The 23135-nt window shown below is 38.9% G+C and overlaps 1 protein-coding gene across 1 annotated transcript in view; it reads left to right on the top strand.

The window, feature by feature from the left end:
- The window catches only part of LOC115611913, a 505339-nt gene that overhangs the window by 35780 nt on the left and 446424 nt on the right, over positions 1-23135 (top strand). The window contains exon 2 of the mRNA XM_030495581.1: positions 6629-7548. The gene's annotated coding sequence lies outside the window, so the exon portion shown is untranslated. The remainder of the gene's footprint in view (positions 1-6628; positions 7549-23135) is intronic.

Genomic DNA, 23135 nt, shown 5'->3' with positions numbered 1-23135 from the left:
GTCATAGATTCTAAAGTCTTGTCACTTGTGCACAACTTAGTGATCTATTGAGGTCATTTCAGTTTCACCATTTGTGGAAAGAAGACACTGATGCCAAGAGGTAAAGATACTGGCCTGGAGCACTGTACAATATTGTGCAAATAACAGAGCCTGGAAGAGAAGCCAGATTTTCCGAATTAAGAGCTGCATGCTCTGTGCCTAAGGCCATGCTATACATACAATATAAGCTCATGGAGAGTGGAAAACAAACGTACATCTTCTACTTTCTGATCTCTATGTTTTGATAAATGGGGTTGTTTCCTAACATACCAGCTCTTTTTGATGCATATTGTGCCTCCCATGGACAGAAAGGCCCACTATTACCCTTGTTACTACTCCCATTACCTCTTGATGCACTTGCAGCCTATCCTCAGTAGGATTAGAAGGCACTCAGGACCTTTCAGGAGGCACTTACCACTTTACAGGATTAGGATAAGCCTGCCTTTGATGTTTTTGTGATCACGCCCATCTGTCATAACTGAACATGGAGAATTAGGCTTTATTTATATTTAATGTTCTAGTTATGTTTAAAAGGTCAAATATAAAAATATATTGCATTATTTTTTCTTAATTTGCCTGCTTTTCTATAAAAAATCAGTGAGGATATTGGGGTTTCTAATACATATGCTAATGGTTGAAAAGTCAACCCCCTCATAGTTATTATCAAAATCAGCAAATAAAGATATGGTTTCACCTGATTTTAAGTTTTAACAATTGTACTCCATTTCACACTCATTCCTCTTCTTCCATCCATATATTCATTACAAATGTCAGATAAGGCTAATCCTTCATGTGACATTACTACAGATGGTTACATAGGGGACTTAAACCAGATGCTGATAGTCTGGATAATCTGGATAAAAGCTGGTAACCTAAACCAAATCCATTTTGTGTATTACTCATGATAACAGTTAAGAGATGTATAAAATCTTTACTTCCCTTTAACACTTTACATAACTCTTCTGCTTTCCTCTTTTTATACTTTCAAGGTTTTTATTTTGGAGAAGGTTCTTCTACATCTCCCACTGTCCTTCTACCTTAGGTAAATCATGCATGTATGTATGTACATAAACAAGATTTGGGAAGGGGAGAGGCACTTTTTAGATAAGAATGGTACTAAGTTTATCTTTTGTGTTAAAATTCCTATGGGATTGAAAATTGGCAGTCTTCAACAGGCACATCTGAAAAGTAAATTTGATTTCTTTCATATGAGGAGGTCCAGTGGAAATATTAGCAGGAAAAAACCAACTCCATTCTGTACTTTCGAAGTCTTTGAAATTCAGTGGTTAGGATGGGAGCTGGTAGGAGTGCCTTCTGGTGAGTGGCCTAGACCTCTGAAAAGACTTGAGTGTTTGGAACCCATTTTTCTGTCTCCTCAGGAATAGAAGTATCCTATCTTAAATAGGATTTATTCTGACTATTAAGTGCACCTTTATTTGGAAGACTTTCATTTAGTAATAGTGTTTGTATTCTGAATTGAGGGATTCACAAAGACTTGTTAGTTTAGAAGCTCTTCATGTGTGTTAAGCAGTCAGTTATTTACATGAGAAATTCTGTGACATAAACATGTTTAACCACAGAAATGTGGACAGCCTCAGAAGATGTGCCATGTTATGTCATATTTATTCCACTGGTACCTACATATTCCCATGAAATGGAAGGATTCTAAGATAAAATAGATTTAACTGAAGATTTCTCTGGCTGTTTAAATCTGAGAATTGGCTACCACAGGTTTAAACTAATCGAAGTAGTGAAGTGTGGCTCTGACAGGGGCAAAAATATGATGATGGTTAGAGCCTGGGACCTCATGCCTGTAGAAGGACTCCTTACACCGTTCCCCTTCACTTCCTTCTTCACCCCCCAGGGTGCTTGTGTTTGAGATGAAATAGGAATGTGAAGTTTTGTCTTATTCCTGGGTGAAGCACTCCTGCAGAGGGAAAAGGAAGAGGAAAGAAATGTGCCGTGCTGCATCTGGTATCTGCATCCTTCCTTGCCTACCTATTGCTACTTATGAATGCTGCCTGTGGCTAAAGGACTTGGAAACGAAGATCCTAGGTTATCATTTGTCAATTAATATAATGCTATTTTGGGCTCTTTCAGTACAGATCACACTGTTGCCTGAAATTAGCATAGTTCTACTGAAATCAAGAGAATCCAGATGACTTACTCCAGTAGAAAACCTTCATCCTTCCCTGCATGTATAGAATGATGTAGCAGTGAAGTATACTGCTCACTCTGGGTCAAATAATTCCCTGCAAATAGCTGAAAACGTTTACAAGAGCAGTCTGTCGTTACAGCTTAGAGAATACTGTGAGGACATCTAGTGCAAACCTGCAAGGGTATGAGTGAAGACATAGTGTCCAGATACTTTCTGTCATTAATATACACCCAGTGATCAAATACCGTCATAATTGTTGTTCATTATGGGATCATAAACCTTTATAGTGGAAGAGAGGGTAAATACTTTGGTCTGAAAGGTTAGCCAAAGGAAGACAAATTATTACAACAGATGCATAAAGGTGAAAGAGGTGAGTAATTGCATGCAATGTTGTGAGCAAGGAACCAAACCCTTACAGTTATGTGTTTTGTGGCAAATGAGGTCTTGGTAGGATGATGCACATTACACTAAATATTATGATTAATAGTTATAATGCTATTTTAATATTTGTGGTTACCAAATAGTGGAAGCAATAACTGGATCTAATTGATAGCAACATTTGACTAACCTTTGACAAGTACTTTTTGAAATATAAATTTTTAGACTGTAACTTTAAATGGTAGCAGTTCCTTGGTGATTTCTTTTAGAGGCTTAAAAAATATATGAAAAGAGAGTAATGTACAGTTATTGACCATATAGATGTGGTTGAAAGTCCTATGCATGGGGCAGATATTTTGCTACCATCTGTTCTATGTTAGAGGAAACGTCCAATTCAGCAGAGTTATTTGTTTGCATGTTGTAGGCTTGGAAGTGCCATTTCAGCACTAAAAAGTCTGATTCATCAAGACTGAAACATCACTTCCAGAAATGCTGTTTAGTGGAGGGTGTATGTATGGAAACGATGCCCTAGGACAGAGAGGGTCCCAGGTTATGGGTATTTTATGATCCACATATCTCTAATTCATCTTTTGTTTTTGAAACATAACACATGTTCTAGCTGCACTGATATGGGTTCTTGCTTATTATAGTTAATGGATTATTCATCCTTTTTGTCCTTGACATAATCCTAAGTATGTGCATAAAACTCAGATCATGTTGCCCATAAAAACCAATCAGCCCAGAGTTCTTCTGCAAGGTGTTGAACATTCACCCAGAGCAGATGGTAAAGATAATGTTTAATAAAGAGTTAGAGGATTAGTTGGAACAGAAATAAGCTAAGAGAAAAGGATCATTTCATTTCATATGAAACTCCATGACATTTCATGCGCCCAAGGACTGATTAAAATTATGCCAAAAGCTGCTCTTTTTGGCCAGTTTGTCCTAATACTGACCCTGCTTATGTTGTCAGCTGCTATTTCTGCATGTGTTATTTTACCACTTTGTGAATAACTCAAAAGAAAGCTCTTCTGATTCTCCTGTGGCTGGCAAAGGTAATTCTTAATTAAATAAGGTGATAGGATTCTGCTAAATGTGTTGAATATATTTAAGCAACTGATATCTCCACCCAGGTTCAGAAGAAAGGTTTTATAGGTCATTTAAACCATAAATTAATTTTAAATGTTAGTTTTCATAACGCGTGGGGTTAAGCTTTGGATTACCTTGAATATTTAGATGCTGCATGAAAACCAAAGCAGGGGGATAGTCCCTGAAGAATTTTTAGTGTTGTTTTAGGAAAGTTTCTTTTTGCCTTCAAAAAGGTAGTAGAATAATAAAACTTACAGGTTTTACATGTTGTGTAACATTTGTAATGAAGGACTAACTTCCCTTTAATAAGGTTTCATCAAAGAAACTAAATAAACCGAATCAGACAGAAGCAAATATTTTCCAGTTAGGGTATTTCTGGGCCCTTGGTTGTCCTCTGGTATAACTTTAAGTTCTATGAATCAGAAGCTCTGACAAAGCATGTCAGGTATGAGTGCTGCAGAAGCGACATAAATGGCATCTACTGGTAAACACAGTGTCCTTTGTTCTGAACACAGAATTTAAACCCTTTGAAGCTGTTCTCATAAATAAACACATGGGTTTAGGAGAAGACGTTTTAGAACGGTTGGTGGGAGGCAGAAGACGAGGATTTCTTTTAACAGTTATGGCACAAGAGTAGAACAGGACCAAAATCAAAACAATTTCCTTTCTTTACTGAGTCCCAGTGGTCACTGAAGTATGTAAACAGATGTGAGCATCTCTGGAGCTGTTCCAGCTGAAGCTTGGAGCTCTGATCAGTCTTTGATGGTAGAGCATTGTTAGCTTTTTCTGTAATGCAGGAAGTCAAAACTATTCTGCAATCAACATAATTGCTTCTGCACTGGAGTGGGTCAAAGCTGAAACCTTTGAAAGCCTCTTGAAGTTGGGTGGCTTGGATAACGTTAGTTCCTATTCCTACCTATTAGTTCCAGAATTCAGCTGGAATCTTCTCAAAACCTAGCCATCTGCTCTGAAGTTTGGCTCTCTTAAATAAAGGCCCTAAAGCCTTTTCTTCTCTCGCTGATTTTTCCTATGTAAACTTGTGCTGCTGTTGTTTCTCCAGTTGGTTACTTTTGCAAATGTTGCATAGGGCACTTCAAACAGCAGAGTCTATTTAAGTCGTCTGGATTAACATAAAAATGGCAAGACACTGTTAAGAATGAACTGGAAATTAATGAAACACAAACTTCTCTGAGAATACTTATTTTCTTGCAAAAACCATATTTAGCTGACTCCTGTGTTTGAAAACTAGTGATTATTGTAAAATAGTTTACTATAAGACTATCTGGTAAAATTCTTCCCAAGTTTCCTTAGATTTGATAGATACTTCTCCATACTTCATTGTGAAACCACAGTGGCAAGAATAAAGCTCCACAAGAAGTCTGTCAGCTGATACACAGTATCAGAATCAGATAATTCAGTTCAACAAGAAGAGATGGGCATATCACACAGTTGAGATGAGACATAGATAAGTCTAAAGCAAGTTATGGCTTTATCTCAGCCTAACCTTGAACTAGATGCCCTTTCCAAACCCCTTCACACCCACCCCGCAATGTTAATAGTGCACAACAGCTGTTGCAGTGACAAACAGCTAGAATTAACGGAATTGGAGATGGGAGGAGAGAGGCCTTAGAAAGCATGGCATTAAACTCACCTTTATGGATATTTTTCATTCAAAACATGTTTTTTAAAGTGAACAGATAGAAATAAATACATTGAGTGGCTGAATTTTGAAATGAACAAGAGATTCAGGTACAAAAGGACTTCTCGTTAGGACTTAACGTGAGTTGAACTATGATCTCACTGCAATGTATTGTCAAGCAGAAACTATTTCTTTAAACTCTTTTTCATGTTTTTCCATTTAAGTAATAATTCCACCACAATAAAGCCCAGAAATGATGCTCACTGCAGAGTGGGTGGCATTTTAATTCTTTCCCAGATTGTCAATGATTAACATACAAGTAATTTGTCCTGGCACTCAGAATGTTCTTCACCTTTAAGTCCCTTCAGTTACTCTGCAGCCTGCCAGTTAGTGGATTTACATCATCCTCAGATACTGCTTTTCTTTATTCTGTCTGCATGTTTCTGGTCCTGGCAGGGGAATGCTAGAAAACAAGCTTTGTTTTGATTTCTTCCCCTTTGTTTTTCTAAACTAGTGCTTTTCCAAAAGTTTTCAGAAATAAAATGTGTGCTGGTTCTTTTTTATTCCTATTTGATCTGTATTGGTTTCCTAACTTGCATCTTCCAGCTCGAATCTTTTAATGCGGCGTCTGTGCTGCTTTTCACACAAGGTGAACACCTTCTTCCTTTTTGTTATACCTCATGAAGAGATTTCTGATTTTGGTAGCTTTGGAATGAGTGAGATCCTACCACTAAGCATAATGCATTTTGGATGCATTTCTGGTGTGCTCTTGACTTGGATTAATAGAAAATCATTTTTTCTGTAAGGCTCTTAGATTGAAATGCATCATTTCTCCTTTCGTTTTTAGATGCTTGTCCAAAGGAAGATTAAAGTTATGTTTGAATATCATGAGACACTGATTTCTTTAACAGAAAACTCACAGCTTATTGATTGGTCCAGTGTAAATCTCTCTGGAGCATACCCTTGTGAAGACTATAACTGTGATGATGTGTGCTTTTCTGTAGCAATAGTTTTATTGGCAAATGAAGTGTTTATGCTTCCTAGTTACATCAGTGGGTTCTAATAACCAGATATCATGCAGCTACTGCAAACTATCTAGTAATATTTCACATACTGCTTTTCCCAATAGGAAAGACAAGCCAGTAGCAGGAATACTTGTCACTGCATTTCATTACAAATAGTCTTAATTTTTATCTCACTTTAGGCTAGAGGAACTCCAGAATGATACAGTATACAACACATGTCCAAAATTCAGAGTACAGCTAAATCTTCTGTCTCTCTCTTTAACTTGAAGTTCCTGCTGAAGATTTACTTTCATTCTCTTCCAGGATCTGATGGAAGTTCATCCCTGAGACAGATCTCAGCCCATAGCTGCAGTTCTGCATCCAGAACAACATCCACAATGACTCGGTTCCTGCTGCTAGATTATTGCTGCACCTGAGGCTTCTTAAATCAGCCCCAGCTGGACTAACTAGGACCTACTGGCTGCCAGTGGAGAGCAGCAGGCTGCTTCAGGAACATTCACAGCTCCTCCATCACATGCTGCTGAACTGAAAACCAGCACTCGGGCAAGAGAAGGATGGTGGCAAACTCAGGTTCCCTTTCTTCTCATAGGAAGTAACCCTTACTCAGTCTCAGTTGGGTGAAAGCCATGGTGTAACACCCACTTTCCAGAGAAACACCTACATTTCTACATACTGCAGAAAAATAATGGGCAAACTCCCTTCTTAATTTGGAAGAAGACCTCACAGTCACCTGGAAGTAAACTGTTGTTTTTCACCACTTGTGGCTTCTGCTTTCTCCAGATAAAAATCCTGGTGTGGAAGAAGAACTGGAAGAATCCCATTATAAAGAGATTTGGAAGGAATGCTGGTTTTCACACCCGGTAAATCATGGATTGGTTTTTTATTTAAAAAGAAGGAAGAGAAGGAAAGAGTCACTCTTCTGCTATGTCCTTCCTTAGTTTCGCTCTTCTGGAAAACCCTATCAAAGAGAAAAGAATTACATGCTTTAAGGATGCCGTTGATTAGCATCATTAGAGAAGCAATTCTGCCTTCCTGCTTTCTCCTGAGACAGCACCGATCACCTGGCTTGGCCTGCCTCTGCAAGTCACTCTTCGGGCAGTGAGAGTATGGAGAAGCTGGATACAGGAAAGACTGGATCACCTTATATTCTAGTAACATCCTGCCTTTCAACGTCCTTTCTTAAAGAAAGCACACAAATTGCTCCACGTTTCCAGTGAAGTGTGGTAAGTTAGTTACAAAATATATTCCTATTCCCCAGAGGTTAAATGAGTGGGTAGGAAATGTTGTGTGATGCCTTGCTTCTTTGTAATGACCAACTAAAGAAAAGGAAAGAAATCCTCCTGTTTTGTTTTCAACAGCTCTGAACGTGGGCAGGTGTTTACATATGAAAATCAAACCTATAATATTGCCAATACAAATAAATGCAAGTATAACACTTTGTAACAGATAAATATTTACTGTGGGCCCAAATTCATTCACTTTCCCCAGCTGTGCTTTTGTTGATATAATAGAAGTGTTTGTGACACTATGTGTGGTGGGTTTGATTTTTGCTCCAGGTTGACAGTTCATGGCATTAAGCATGAAAAATTACATCTTCAACAAAGCTTTCCTTGGTGGAACTCTTGGAGACAACAGTAAGACATTTTCATGCTAAATAGAGCCTCTATGATGGCTGAGTGGTTGTTTCGTGGTTCTCTTTGAGTCTGTGTCTCTTACCCTGTTTCCATCAGTTGCTAAAAATGTGAGAGAAGGTGAAAAACGCAAAGGCCACATACTTTTTTGTGTACATTATTTGAATTTGATTATTTTGTGGCATTATTTGAACAGGCCAGCTTACTCAGAAGGCAAATTCAATAGCGATTGGAATGGAGGATGACAGAGATAGGAATTGCTCATCTGGACTAGGGTTTTCTCTCTATTGAAGCTACAGAAGTCATGCAAATAGGGAATAGTTTTATGTTTTCAAATCTATGTATTAATATACATCCATGTAAAATATAAATGTCTAATTGTGAAGCACAGTGGAGATCTGTAGGGGTTGTCTTGTGAATCAGTAACAATGAAGCCTGGACTTCGTGAAACTGAGAGCCTTGAATTACAACTCAAAGTAAGTGGGGGCAAACCAAGAGTTAATGTACGGCAAGGTTGCTCAAGATCAGGAGTGCAGCCTGTCTTTTAAGGGAATAGAGGTTTTGTTACTGAGGTAGAGTTTGGTGATACCAACACAGCGGTGCCATGCAGAGAGAAGATAAATTTAGATTGAATGATTTCTCAGTTAAACAGGGACCAACAGGGAGTTTATAATAAAACAATTTACACTCACTTTGGAATATGACAATGGCAATTTTTCTTGTGCTGAAAACAAACCATTACTGATGTATGTTTGTGACCCAGCAGGAAGTTTTCTAATACAGACTCTTTCCACATCTATTCAGTAGCAGATGTAATTTATCCAACTTGTCTAGCAGTATATAATATCATGTATTATTACTACTGTCACATTTTCCTATGGTGCTAAATTCCTGGTGAAAAATTCAGTTTCCTTTGGAATCCTCCAGCACTGACATACATCCTTCAGCCTTGAAGGTTTCGCTCTTAATGAGTTAGATGCTTCAATTCACTCCTCTGGTTTTAGATTTCATTAAAAGTATTTGTGGTGCAAGCTCCAATTCTAAAAAAATCTATCAGGTAACATTTTGACATATATGGTACCAATTTTTCATTCACATACTGTAATGTGAATCAGGAGGAGGTTCCTTTGCCACTGCAGTAAATCAGGGTGAAAGAACTGACTTCCTTTACAGGAAATTCTAGTTACATTTAAAATGCCTGATACTAGAAGTATTGCTATTACATGTGTTTCGTTTTAGCTGTATCACCAGGAGGAAAGGATGTCAGTATTCCTAATTAGAAGTCTGAGGTCCCAGGTTTCTGTTGTCTTCAGTAGGGATCCAACAAAATCCCATATAAGACTGGTACAGTTAGGAGAGTGTGGAAATTGCTTCCAAGACCAATTAGATTCTCAGGTGATGTTCAGGACCACTTTTGGTCAGATGGAAGTATCATCTCTCCCTAGAATCAGGCAGAGATATTTCTAAGACTTCCTTGCAGAATTAGATGATACTAATGCAGCTGATTCTGTACTAGAACTAGTATCTATAAGCACAGAATCCCTGTAGAAGAATAGAGGCCAATTTCTTCAGTTCTTTCCTTCCTGTTTTGTTTTTACTCCTGAGGAAATATTCAAGGAAAAGGAAGTGCTGGTTCCACTTTTCTAATGGCAGTAGGCTCCTCTGGTTCATCATGGGAAACCACTGTAGTAGTGGTGGAGAAGTATCTAGGAACAGATTAGTAATTCTGTATTCTTCATATTATTTTGTGCTTAACTCTCCACAGGTGTAGCTGAGGGAGGAGAAAGCCTAAAACAATGAAGGGCAAGGATCTGTAGTTAGGTGAGGTTGTCCATGGGCGGAAGATTAGGACACAGGCAGAAGGGGTGGAATGCCATCATTCAGTTGTGAAGCTGAACGGTTGCCCAACACATTAGTAAATGACAGCTTTCTTTTAGTTTTAAAATCTTGAAATTTCTGTTCGACCATTAGATATTGCTAAATATGTCACAGGTAAATTAAAACAGAATTTGCAGGTAAATAAAAATGTAAAACTTAGGCTTATCTAGTTGATAAGCCCCTGCTAGGCAGAACTGAAGAAGGCTGTATTAGTGTCTCCGAGAAAGAAATTACCTGCCTTTGGATCCAGTGTAACTGAAGTGCCTGTGCTGTTGTGGGCATAGGAAAACGCACTTACTCTGCAGTCTGTATGGGGTCATTTTGTTGTGTAGGAGAAAAGGTAATAAGAAAATGACCAACAAGTGCCCAAGTGAGTAGGCTTTGCAAGAAGAAAACCTGTTTCTTCCTTACCTAGTGATCTGTGAGGTCCTGGGGATCGCTGTGCAGCTCTGTGTCTCCATGTCTGCAGGAGTTTCAAAGGCATTGAGGGGCAGATGAAACCCACTTTTTCTAATGTCACAAATGAACTTGCAGTTCTACGAGTAAGATTTAACAAGAGAGAGGCTTTCTGTCATTTGGCACTGTCTTGGAATCTCTTTAGAAACACATCACCATCCGTAACTGAAGAATTCCCATTCCAGTAAGATCATTGAGAAGATGTTTTTTCAACTTCCTATTTATTAGGTGCTTACACCTCCTAATGTGAGAGAGAATTTCATCCAATGTAGGAGACTTTGAACCCTTTGTGGCACTTGTGTTTGTCAGAGACAATTCTGCTGCATCTGAAGGCTTGTTGTTCAGGAGGGGACACGTTTTCATTAAACAAAGACTGCCTGAGCTGGCGAGCAGGAAAAGGAGTCCAAATGGCTATGGTGACCTTTTCCACTCTCACAGTCAAAATAGTCTAATATAATTAATGCAGGCTTGCAGATTTGTGTGGTTCTGTCAGGTGGCAGCCATCACATAATAAGATGCTGTGGACAGATTGTGGTATTGGAGAAATCAGACACTTTTCCTTGCAGGCTCAGAAACTTTCATAATATTCCACCCTTCAGTTGTAAAATCACGGGCATCTAGAAACAAATTATTAAACACATATCCCGGTAGGTTCTCATAGTAGGTACTTTTTTCCCCCTCTGTGCACGAGTCAGTGTAGAGCAGTGTCTTCCCTGTACTCCAGGCGGGTAGGTGACAATGGGCTGAGCTGGTGGTGAGCTCATATCATATTCAAATATAGCAACATCTTGATGATATTATGATGATTACCACTTTGCAATTGGTATGTCTTAACTCAGCACAGGAACATAACATTCTTAATGAGAGAGAGCAATAATTTGCCTGTCACAAAATGATCTTTTCCCTCCTAAATGACAGTGTGTTACCATTACAAACATATGCCCCATCAACTAAAGCACTAATGAATACAGGTCTAGCATTACCATTTTAGATATTTATGCCATTTGATAAAGTGTAGAACTTCATCTGGATCAAAACTGGTCATATAATGCATGGATTCTGGAGTTAGTTAAGGCAGTGAGGATATCTCTTTTTTGCCAGGCTCATAGAAGCCTGGAACTCTTCAGGAAATAGCTTGGGCAAATGAAGAGACTGGAAGAGTTAGGCACTGCAGCCTTAATGTGAGTTTTTGTAAGCAATTCCTCTTGGAAACTCTGAGCCATTGTTCATGTAAGGCTCAATTTTGTGTTCCCTCTTTAGGCTCTGAGCCCACAAATTGATGTGGGTTTAATTTCAATCATCTGGTCCTATGGACTTCAGTAGGGCTACTTAAGCCTGAAGTTAGGCACATGTGTAAGCGTTTTCAGAATCAGAGCTCTAGGAGAGATTCCCAGTTATTGTGATGGGAGTTTTGCCTGAATGCAGATTGAGCCCATGTGTTACAAACCCCATTCCTTGACACTCCACTAGGACTGTTGTAACTAGGGAGAAGTTAATTCAGTGAGATAAATGCCTATTGCAAGTTCTTCTATGCTCATCAGCATAGAAGATGTTTTCTTACTGCTGAATTTCCTTGGTGTTGTAGGTTTAAGTTTACTTCATTATACATGTAGTAGCTGATATGTAGCTTGATATCAGTATTATCTAAACTCTGTACTGTTGGTTTTGTGGTATTTACTATGAGTGTGACTGAAGACATGGTACAAATCCTCAAAACCCACATTTTATGCATCACTTTGTGAATTGTTTTATAACTACTGTATCATTTTAAAAAGCACTGCATTTCTTTGCTGTGTTGTGAGTTTTGGTCATTTTCTTACAAAATCCATGAGGATGACTTCAAATACTTGAATAGGGTGAAACTATTGACCACTCAGATGCTTAGAGTTAGAATTAGTGAAACAGAATCGTAAGGTGCAAAATTTTATCTATTTTGTGAGTGGTGCACAAGAGCCTGTGTACAGGCTCAGCAGTACAACGTCTGTGGACGGGTAGAGGGGAGGGATTGAGGTAGATAGCTGCAGGACTTCGTGGCACATTGGAGCCAGTGCACTGGAGTTCTAGTGTGGACTTTACAGGACTGGGTATGATTTCCCTGGTAGCATCTTCCCCATGTATTTCCTGTTGGAATGCACAAACTGATCTGAGTCTGGGCTTCAGTCTGTACTAGTGTGGGGCACATGCTCATCCAGCTACAGCCTGTCTCTACTAACAGGGAGTAGTATGTATTATGTTGCTTTAAAAGACACTGCAGTTTCAGAGAATGACAAAGTGGCTTTAGCTGCGCAAGTACTACCCCCTTATGTTGCTTTTAAAAACTAGAAATATTTAAGAAATTCAGAAAACTCATGTGACTGGCACTAGGCTGTCACATTGGCTCTGGTGCAGAATGCAAGGTCAAGCAGGCAAGTGGGAGTCATGAGGTGATGCCATGTACAATTCTGTATGAAGGACTGGGGAAGGAGCACAACATGAAACACTTGTGGCGCTTGATAGGAAATCCTCTTGAATAGCATTTATTTTTCTACCCACATGTACATGCTAACATTAAATGTATTTGGTGGGATAGAACAGAGTCTTGGGTGGCTCATAAACAGTCTTTTCAGTATTTAACAAGATGCTGTAGTCTTGTATATCTCAGATTCTCTTCCATCTCTTCCAATACTGGTTTCCTATGGTAACAGGCCAGTTTACAGCAGTGGTAGTTTCTGGACAGAACTAAAGTAGAATAGGTTCAAACTGGTGACATGGGAGTGGAAAACTGTGTTTGTCTGTGGCTGGATGCTCTGTCAGCAGAGTCTTTCCAGGATTAACATTTTTTACCAAAGGCCTTAGAACCACTGGAATAATTCTGATGTAAACTATGTTTGGATCGTTCTTATTCTAACACCTCGTCAGCCAGAGAAACGTGATAAAAATGTCACTAGTCACTTTGGCTGGGAAGATTAAGACAGTACTTGTTAAAGTGATTGGAAAACCTCTGATATGTGTGGGACAAAACCTATTCCATTTGACTGAAATATGCAAAGAATCTTTAAACTGTTCAAGCAAGGCTGTGTTCCAAAGTGCTAAAAAGTACATTATTAGTTTTGAACAAATATGTATTAAAAGCACACAGAAGGTAAGTAATATAGAGCAGATGGAAAATTTTCCTTTATTCATATTACTTATTTCCTGTTACATGACCATATTTGTATTCATTTTGTAAGCAAACCCTTTTGGTTTGAAATAAAATCGCAACTCGTACTTGACGTAATTTCTGTTACATTAAGATGAAAATGCATTTAAAATATTACATGAAAAGAACTTTAGAGTATCCCAAAAGGTGGACTTGGACACTTGGAAAAACTGAGGAAGAAAAATGAAATGCAGAACTGCATCACTGAGCCTAAAGGTCTCTGTATTTGGATACTTCTGATACTACAAGCGTGTTGACTCAACCCACAGACTAGTAACTAGCATGTAGAAATGAACCATCTTTGAGCTATGTAACATTTATGCTCGGAGCATAAATGTCAGGGATAATTAGCAAGATTGGCACAGCAAAACTTTTACATCTGTGAAAGCTGAAAGAATTGACTATTTTAATGATGCCATGATGGATACTAAAGTTCCTGGGAGTTTGAGATTCCCTATTGAAACAGCTATTGACAAGTCCTTGCCTGGACTTGGCACACTACCTGCTCAACAGCACACTGTCATTTTAGAGCAATTGCCCAGCAAACTTTGAAAATGCTGTCACAAAAAATTGCTAAAACAGAGGTGGCTCTTTAATTTGTCTGCCACTTTTTTCTGTCACTCCTCCTGCACTTCCTGTCGAGTGCGAGGTTTAGCTGTCACATCTGAAGTTCTTCCACATATTTCTAGAGGTCGGGTTGAGGCCACGTTGCCTGTTTGTCCTAGAGTGTAAAGGGAAGTTTGAAATAAAAATGCTCTGTTTGCACTTCTTTTACTTGTACAATTTAATATAGAGGATTGGAAATTATTTCTCCTATAGCTGGGGAAACTATTTGGAATTTGTAGAATAGAATGAGTTTAACTAGAGATGGAGATTTGTCCAAATCCAGCTGTTTCATAGGAATATACGTGTATGTGTGTGCATATATATGTGTGTATATATAGGCATATAGTATTTTCCCTACTTGTGCACATATATATGTAAAACCAGATATATCTAAAATACAGCTTCTTCAGACTGGCCAGTAGTTGATGTGCTGTGGAAATGTTCTGTTTATACAAGATGAAAAGGCTGCAGTGGGAAGCTTGAGAACAGCTTAGCTCAGACTTCCAAGTGGCCAGGGTGCTCAGCTGGGATGTGAGAGAACGCTAAAGGAAGAATTACAACATGCTCGTGTGCACTGTATTTTTATAGTGGCCACTGGTTTATCCAGGTAGGAAACAGTAAAGCATTTGAAGCCTTTGAATTTTCATGAGATGGGAAAAGTTTTCTTCACAGTTCTAGATCCAGGAAGTTTCTTGCACGTTAGCTGCTCTTGTGTGATGCTGGAGGCAGGAAGGCAAAAACATAATTCAATTTTTTGTACCTCTCTTCTAAAAGGCTTTATTATCTGCTTGCTTTTTTTTCCATGGGCCTTTCCAAGCAATAAAATTCCTTGTTATGATTCTCTCAGGGCAGAGTGGAGGTATAAGGCAGCAATGTCAGACAGCAACTTCTGTGCCAAGAAATGGGGAAGAGTTGCTTTAAGGCCATAAGATAGTTATGCAGGCATCAGACTTCCATGTGGTTAGTACTCAGTGGGTATCCTGAGATCACGAGCAAGGAGCAGGAGGAAATGTCTGGGTATATTATCCTTATAAAGGGAATTTAACTATGGCACATATTGCTGACTCTACAATTGAAATTGAGTGTAAAATTCTGCATTACAGCAACTCGATCAGTTAAATGCTCTTCCTGCTAGAGAATGGTTGCTGCTGTCTGAATCCCATCACAATTGGAAGCTGCATTAGGAGGAGGCAGCTGAAGTTCATTATCACGTGGATCGGGTTTTGTTTTCTCATTCCTTACACATCATTTTCATGTTTAGCTTTCAGACTTTTTGAGGGTAAAATGGGAAAGAAAAAAATCCCAGTTTATAGGATTACTTTTAGATTTCAGTGAAACAAAAATTGCATTTTGATTTTCACCATCATTTAATTCTCTCAAGTGAATAGTTGCAAAAGTAAAAAAAAAAGGAGCTAAGTATGATATGTACATTTAAGTAATGGAAGAAAAACTTCTGACATAGAGTTACTAACAGTTTACACATTTGACTGTAGGGGGAGTGAATATTCATAATAGGAGAAAATTCACAATGTGAAATGACATTAGTAACTACTGACAATCTGTAGCTATCAAAGAATGAGCACTGGCACATTAGTAAGGAACTTAAAAGCAGTTCCACAGTCTAACATCTTAGTAACTATAAAACTACAACTTCTACATGAGTTACATTTTTGAACTCCAAACTATCTTTCTTACAAAATTTAGGTAGAACACATTTTTATTGACACAAATGAGTATATTAATTTCCATAAGATATTATCTCTTACCATATATTTAATTCAGATTCTCTTTCTACTCCCACTAAAATAATTGCTTACAATATACTGACTTGATTTTATATGGCTAATTAGAGCAGTGCATGGAAAAAAATAGGTTTGCAGGTAATACTGAAATTAAATATGTTAATCTGTACCTCAGTGCACACATTTTGTATGAGCTTTAATTTGGTATATAAATTATAGTTCTGCTTGTATAAAATGCCCTTGAAAGAATGTCCTATGTTTTGAATACTAATACCATAGGGAAACAAATATACAAAGCCTTTAGCTATAGGCTATATTTGCATAAATTAAGGCAAGTAGTCACTCTGAATATCCAACTGAAGATATACTTTTAAAAGATACTGTGCATATAGTTGATAGGACTTTGTGTATTTAAGATTTACATTTAGGTACAATATAGAGGCCTTTCATGATAAGCAAGTAAAATTTGAACAATGAGGCATAAATAGTATAATAAATAGGCTGTGGTTTATCAGAGGGAGCACTGAGCAAATAATTTAAAAGGCTCTGAGCTCATTTCTGTATGCTGGAGGCAAATATCTCCTGTACTGGTCTGCTTTGCAGGTTTAGTCTAGCAAAAGCTGGTCTGGTGCTCTCAGTGTTGCTGCCCGGTGCAGTGTATGCATTTTGTGACGTGACTGCAGTGACATCTGCAATTCCCCACATAGATTCTGGTAACCTCAGCTAAAAGCCTGGTAACTTCAGCTTCTTCAAAACCCTCCTCGCTGTTCAGAAGACTCTTCTTACGTGTGGATTCAGGTAAGATACACTAATGATGGAGAGGAGGCAATTACAAAACCTGTGAGGCAGAGCATGACCTGAATTCTAATGACAGCTGCTTAATAAGAAGGGCAAAGGGATATGCATGACACTTTTACACTTTCTTCAAGGTTAGGGTAATGAAAACCTTCTCTTCAGGCAATGGCAGTATATCCAGCATTGGGATCAAATCCTTACATGTGTCCAAGAACCTAAATCCTTTCCATTTCTGGCTCAGGAACAGTATCTTTCCTGGAGGTACGTGGCCACCACGTGTTGTGGAATGTGAGAGAGACATTGTGTGGCACTCAAACTGCATCACTGAAAATGTTTATTTTGAAAGAGCATCTTAGTTAACTTTTACTTCCAGTAGCTCTGTATCAGTAATGAAGATCTGGTATGCTCTTAAGAATGCAGTATCACTGGTCAGAAAGGTTTTGATGAGTCTATGACTTAGGCATTTATTAGTGTTAGAGTATTACCATTTGGGCCATATGTTATAGCTTTCTATACCATCTTAAGAGGCAGCAGTATGCTCCGAGTCTTCCCATTAGCTTCACAGTAGAAGATCAGAAAACTCAGAGTTAATTTAACCTTCAGACTGTCAAAGTAAAATAAACAGTTTTTAAAATGAAAATAGCCTGGAATAGTTCACAGTGAAGAACTTCATTTTTTATTCATTCTCTTCATACAAGGTGAAGATCATACAAGTGAATGCCTAATATTTTCCCTCTGAGGGGGTGTCATTGAAAGTACTACCTAGAATTAATGGTTTGATGGTGCTGAACAAGCCAGAGAAAGCTGTTCCAGAATCTGATGTTTTGTAGTGACAGGACTATTTTGGGATAAAGACTCTCTCCCTGAATTTTCTTCACTCTATGTAATGCTGTTAGTACAATTAAATAGTGACTTGAACTTTTTGGCAAAATAACCCTTCAGCAACAGCTTTCCAAGAAGATTATTTTAATTGCCCGTTGCTACTTGCAGTTATATGGGAGTTGGTATAGCGTGACAATAAATCTCCTCCTTTACTAGAAGAAAAAAGCATGTTGCATAACCAAATGTCTCCAGCCCTGATTAAACACATGACGGTATGAGCCAAAGCCATAGTTATGAGAGTTGGTAGAAGTACAATCTCTAGTGATACTTTTATCAATCTTTAAGCTGTGGTCAGAAGTTTGTGTGACACCTTTTTACTGTCTTCTCCATTACTAACCTAGTAAAAGCAACTTAGACTATGTAATGGTGTAAGGTTTGAAGAGAAATCCTCCACAGGAAGAAATCTGTCCCAAAAGTATTCTAGGAGTCCTGTTGGCCTGGCAATTCTTAGTTTCTCTTTTATAGAAACGTGGTAGAACATGTGGTTGAAGTTTACAGTCTTCAGGGCCAGTTAGCATGGAAGAGCATCGTATGCAATTTCAAGATGCAATGAAAATGAGCAGTTGGAGTGGTCAAAGAAAGCCTGTTTGCTAGCAGTTACATTGACAAGTTAACTATGTCTAGAGGGAAACATGGCAGCTGAATGACAAAGAGAGTACAAAAAGGTCTAAGACACCTTCCCAGGTTGGCTTAGCCTATGAAGACATTGGCCAGATTTCCTGAGTGCCTCTGCAGATAAAACCCACCAGCTCCATGCAGGAACTATAGAAATCAGGGGAGTTCATCCAGTCTGTGAGTTTGCTTGTACTAAGAGCAATGTAATTTGCTTCTGCCTGAAAACTATCAGCTCAGATCAAGTGAAACTTAAAATAGAGCAATTTCCTGCAAGAGTTACTAAATCCTGTCAGTCTGTCTTTGGAACACTGGGGGGCAAACCAGGGATGTGCTGAAGATCCGTATTGCAGGATGCTCTCTGGGCGGAGTCTATGTAGATGCAATACTAGAATGTGCGGTGGAACAGAACATGGAATGCATAGGGATCTCAAGAATCAGCTGGGGGAGGAGAGGGAGGAAGGAAGGAAAGAAAAACCAGACATTAATAAAAGCTGTTCCTGCCTTTTTAGATCATAGGTTTCTCCAGATACTGCACCAGTCTCAGCGTCTCTGAATTAGTGTTCCATTGAGGTGAGAGCGTACCTAATTCATTTCTAAACAATATTTTGAATGGAAAGGCAAGTAATTAAAACCACAGTTGTTCATGTTTAAAGATGAAAAGTACGTGTACTAAAAGATGCTGAGAATAGCACACTAGAATCTGGTTTTTCTGACTAAGATTGCTGCAGGGCATTAAAGCCAATCACACCACTTGCATCTGATACAGGGTCCTTTTAATTAATTAGTCAACAAAGGTCAGGTCTTGAGTCAATGCACCAGAGACATTGGGCTGGACTGGACTAGATCTAATTATTCCCAGTCCTACTATCCGGCAGAGATTTTTTGATAATGACTTCTAAGAGTGTAACAATGATAGAGCTCACAAAGAGGAGGAAATAAAAGATGATTCTTGGCAATCAAATCAGTTTTATATCAATGTGTATTATTAGCTGGAAGCTGCGAGTACGATTTCTTCAATCAATCAAACACCTGCTTTTTGATTTTTACTATCCCACTGAACTTTTCCATTTGCTCTGACTGTAAAGGCTATTGTTGACATAGTTTTCAAACTTTCCACATTAAAAGGACCGTCGCTGTGTTTAGCCCCTAATACCCTTTGTGTCACACACATTGACACTCACTCACTCGGACTATTGAACTTATTTTACACAAAATAATGAATCATCATACTGAGGCTACAGAAGTAATTCTGAATCTGTCACATGTTGCTTCCCACCTTTGGGCCTTGGCTGCGGAGAGGTCTGGGTGGCAGTGGGGAAGGGCAGAATGGAGCAAATCTTGCCTTTCATTCTTTTCACCTTTTTTCATACAGATTGGAGCAGTTGCCTGTCTTTCCTTCAGAAGCTCAAACTCCTGCTCTTCCGCTTGAAGGTTCACATGCAATCAGGTCTTTTTCTGCTGTCACCTGCTTTGGAAAAATATGCTGAGCCCCAAGTTTTAGGGTTTAAAAAAAAATTGGGAATGCATTAAGTGAAAAAAGTGGAAATATTAAAAAAAAAAATATAAAAGCAACAACAATAAAACAGCCCCCAAACTAACTGTGCTGGTTACTGTCCATGTGATGAGACACAGGCAAATTCTTCAGCTGTGGCTGTGTTACAGAAGTTCTGGAGTGGGTGATGTGTGAATCACCAACATGTAGTACTGTGTTTTAACTGCCATGTATAAATGTAGATTTTTAATATCAAAGTTTTGCTATATAAGAGTAAGAAAACTTTGGAAGTCATCAAACTTCTTTTTTTTTTCCTTACAATTGTTTAAGTTAAAAATGACTGAACTAAACTCTTCCCCAAACTGATCTAAAAACATAATTACATTCCTGGTTGAGTCATTACATGCCAAGATACATCCTGGTATTGAGGTACAAGTATTTAGCTATTAAGAGTTCCAGTAAGTCCTCCTTGTGACTTGGGGATCAAACAATGACATGTTTAAAAACCTTTCCTTTTGATTTCAGTTCCCCCATCTTGCTGTGATTATGACAAGTGATAGACCCATATGTCTGGTTTCTGTGCAAAGCACAATTCTACTAGCTTTGTTCAGTGGAATTATGATTTTTGCCCAGGTACTTTAGTGTTAAAGTATGGTTAATTCCCATTTAATTAGACATTGCAACTGTACGTATTTTATCAGAATAAAATATAACTGTATATATTTTATCAGAAAATATTGAGCATTGATGAGAGAGTACTGATTATGCCAGTTTCAGATATTTTCCTATGAGAAAAATGATTTGTAGGCTGCACTGTGGTGGAAAGGATGGAGACTTGTGCCAGCCACAGAGAAATGCAGGTTTCTGAGCTGGGAAACGCAGGTTCAAGTGTCAGCTCTGATGACTATGCAAAAAATGCTCAGATTTCCCTTTGAGAATCCCCACTGGTCTTTGGGATATGCTTTTGGCATAAGAATGACTGTTGATGAAGGAGCTGAAATCTCAGCTCTTCAATTAGCCTGACTGTAGGTTAGAACTGGTATGGAAATACGCTTTTGCCTGGCATCTAGGACCTACATTTGAGTCCTCCTTTGTCATGATCCCATATCCTGTGTGAGTGCTCCGAGCACTTAGTGTTGACTCTAGGTGCCTGTGGCCTCCTCCTTCCGTTTCATAAATATCACTCAGGAGAGTCATCTGGTAGTCAGTTCTACTGCTAAACCTGGGTGTAACATCCTTCAGAGTGCAACTCTTGTTCTGTTTTTCCCTTGATCTCCATTTTTAATTCAACAATGCATATTCTGCAGACGACAACACCCATCCTTGTCTTCTCGTCATTGTGGCCCTTTCATTATTTCACATCTCACTCAGCAGTCATCGTGTCCTTTTGTTGACTCAATTTCATCAAGTTTGAGAATAGAAATGAGCTCAACCGGAACTCCTCCATCTGCCGCTTTGACTCAAGTCTGAATGTAATTCAAGTTGTGAGTGACCATGAGGTCTGCTTGAAACTCATATTGAACCAACTTGTAATAGCTAGCTTTCACCCCAAATATATCACTTCCATCAGAAATGGAATCCAAATCTCCATTATTTTTTTAATTTAGTCTCATTAATGGCATCTTTGATTCCTACGTTTACAAACGCATCAGGCTGAGGATCCTGAGTCCTCTTCCATGGTCTTTCTACTGCCTAGCAAGAGGAATTTTGGTTGGTATAAAACTGGTTTGTGTGCCTCAGTACACCCTTTGGCTCACGGCTGTTCTGTACTTACAGCCAGAGGTGGTTGTGCTTCAGTGGTCCAGAGCCAAAAGAAGGATCCCTAGGATCAGTGTCAAGGTTACTGAATTTGTAGCAGTTCTAAGGTTGCCCTGACTTATGCCAGGAACTGAATTATTCCTCAAGTATTAGAAAAATTAAGAAGATACAATTAAAAGCTCTTCTCCTAGCTGCACAATATGAATTTGTATTCTATATGATGGGATCTGTTCCTATTTCACCAATAAAACAATGCCCTACATGCCTAATAGAACAGTCAAACCACCTTCTTCCTTGCCATCCAGGTCTGCAGGTATTGTAAGCTTGGTTATTGCTCTTCTCATCAAGCTGGGGAGAAAACCTGCTCGTTCTAGGTTGGGTGGCTTAACTGCTTTTGTATGTCCTGCATGCAATTTGCCCGTGATATGTTTGTGTGAATGATGATATATCAGACTGTATTGCATGTTTATATAGTGCTGTACATAGATTTAATAACTAAGTTTAAGCACTTGTTTACTGTCAGTGCAGAAGCAAAGATGAGGGAGATGTATTTGCCACAAAGGGCAGATTACTCTTCGCCTTTATGTTTAAAGGAGTGAGATGGTGGCTCATGAGTGAAAGCTCACCAAATTAAATAGATGGAAATGCAGCTTGCAAATGACCATAAACAGGAGAAAAGAATGCGGGGTTTTGGTTTTCCCTGGTTTCTTTTTGGTTTGTCTCGTATTGAAGCTTTCATTCTATAACAAAAGAAGAGCCCTTTTACTTCATCAAATGGTATTTTTTAAGGTGGATCTAGAATTTGAGCAAGGTAACCCAATTGAAATAGAGGGTGTCTTTTACTTTGGCTGTAAAACACTTAAATATTACATACAGTGAGAAGTTCTCATTGACTGCAGTTGTTCAGGGGTCTGAAATCACTTGTTCAGGGCAACAGCGTGTGTGTTAAATTATATCTACAGATAACAGTTTGGGTCTTGATCCTACAAATATTTCTATGAGTTATCCCACTGAAGTAATTTCTTCCTAAATGATTACTACTAAATGTTTTAAGAAATTGTAGAGGCTGTATTATGAAAAGTCACTACTTCTTGGAATACCCATTTCCAATGCGTAGTGTCCACTGCCAGCCTACGCAGCAGTTTGAAGAAGTGTAGCTGGTTTCTACTACCTTGTTTTGCAGTGTGTGAAAAATCCCAGCCCTGTGAGAAGCACTAATTAGTGCCAGAGAAATCTGCAGAGTGGGACCCTTGTGGGAGCAGCTAAATGAGGGTAAAACAAGTATTAAGCTTGGAAGTATTAGTTTATGTCTACCGATTATAGCCTGGCCAACAGTTCATGCTTGTGGCACTTAACTCATCATCTCTGTGGAGCAGAGGCTGAGTTGTGAGGTGTTAGGCCACGTCATGAGCTTGAGCAGAGCCATGAGGGGCTCCATCAGTACAAAAGTTAGATGGTTACATGTATGGCTAGCCTTATTCTTCTGAATCACAGAATCATAGACTGGTTTGGGTTGGAAGGGACCTTAAAGCTCATCCAGTCCCAACCCCCTGCCATGGGCAGGGACACCTTCCACTAGAGCAGGTTGCTCCAAGCCCCTGTATCCAACCTGGCCTTGAACACTGCCAGGGATGGGGCAGCCACAGCTTCTCTGGGCACCCTGTGCCAGCGCCTCAGCACCCTCACAGGGAAGAATAAAGGAGTGATGGATGGTACAACTGACAGGCTGAGCAGAAGCTGGAGGTGCACAGCTGCCCCAGGCAGACCTCCAGCTTTG

Source organism: Strigops habroptila, chromosome 8 (assembly GCF_004027225.2).
Source record: "Strigops habroptila isolate Jane chromosome 8, bStrHab1.2.pri, whole genome shotgun sequence".
Classification (NCBI taxonomy): Eukaryota; Metazoa; Chordata; class Aves; order Psittaciformes; family Psittacidae; genus Strigops; species Strigops habroptila.
The sequence above is the reverse complement of the archived record's forward strand: the minus strand, read 5'-3'. Positions and strand labels throughout refer to the sequence as shown.